This window comes from Pollicipes pollicipes, unplaced genomic scaffold, assembly GCF_011947565.3.
Source record: "Pollicipes pollicipes isolate AB1234 unplaced genomic scaffold, Ppol_2.1 Scaffold_3447;HRSCAF=4054_pilon_pilon_pilon, whole genome shotgun sequence".
In the NCBI taxonomy this organism is placed as follows: domain Eukaryota; kingdom Metazoa; phylum Arthropoda; class Thecostraca; order Pollicipedomorpha; family Pollicipedidae; genus Pollicipes; species Pollicipes pollicipes.
The window spans coordinates 23,113,268-23,114,753 of NW_023596297.1; positions in this window are offsets into that span (position 1 = coordinate 23,113,268).

Below are 1,486 nucleotides of genomic sequence, written 5' to 3' on the forward strand. Positions count from 1 at the left end.
GTTTTCCCTGGTAAACCCCCATGTATGCCATTTTCAGCTTTACTACTTCACCGCGTTACATTATCCTGCCGAACAGAGGTTAGGGACAGATCTGGCCACAGCTAATACAGAGGTGTGAGGTGCTCTCTCTCTCTCTCTCTCTCTCTCTCTCTCCTCTCTCTCCCTCTCCTCTCCTCCTTCTTCTCTCTCTCTCTCTCCTCCGTCTCTCTCACTCTCCTCTCTATAGGTATGAAGTTTACTCTAAGATCCAGAACACGTCTTAAAATCTTTTGCAATCACGGTACCTGAGAACGAAAATAATGACACCGGAAATACCAGAAATGTTTGAAAGGCCAGTGTTATATCTTGTTAACGACGGGCATGATATTGCGGTAACTTTGCGTTGTTAATGCGGTGACCTAACGCTATTTTCAACGCTGACACTGGGGCTCAGCACCAGTGTCCTGCTGACCACCGCGGAAATCTGTTTTTGGTCTGACTGGCAATGGCCAATGAAATATTGTAGGAAGATTGATTGCCATTGTACTAACACTCGCAACCTTTCACCTGCTTTCGCCCTGCTACTTTCACTCTGCCGTAATGATGCCCAATACAATCGGACCACGAGTCCACTCATTGCCCAGTCTACGACTGCTTAACAAATATTGCGAAAATTCGTGTAAATACACAGACCTTCCTTGCGTCTTCCTCATAACACTTATGGGTCATAAGCTATCTTCAAAATGATCGGCGTTCAGTGCTTATATACCCTGAGGTACCGACTAAACGTTCTCAAGCAAGAATCGGTAAACATAAGAAAACTCGATAGCTCGAGATAGCGATAATTGTCACGAAGAAACAATTATTCCGTTCATCATTTTAGTTTCTATTTTGGAAATTAAAAGCTCAGAACTCCGAAGAAGTGGGAGATCAAGACTTTTCTTTCCGATATCAAATAAACTGCTTTATAGTCTCGCGCTGCACGAGATCGAGTAAACAGATGATGTTTGGCGATAAACTGTAATAAAGCATTATCAAAAAGTCTCAGTCATTTCATTGAGAGGGTAGAAATTAGAAAGAGACCAGCATGGGACTCCGTCACATATTTGTATGCAAACAAGCCAAAGTATTACTGATAGTGTTGATAGCATTCGCAGACCTATTTTTGTTTATGCTGAGCTCGAAATTCATTTAAACTACAGAATATTGTCATTTTTTGATAACACTGATCCCGGAGCCAGGACCAGTTCCTTGATACCGACCATTGCGATTGCTCCGAATTTTTCAAGGTTGGACCCAGCGCTAGAAGCCAATGAAATATGCAAATACGCAATGTGATGGATTTTAAGCTCCACGCTCAGCATTGTTCTAGGTTTCCGGCGGCTGGATGACAGTGCCCAGTTGGAAGCCTGTGGCAGAGATTGGCACCGCTAATTTACGACGTACTGGTCGATTGATGGCATCGTTTAATTTTGTGCGCGTTCATATCTGTGTGCGTAGTGTGTTT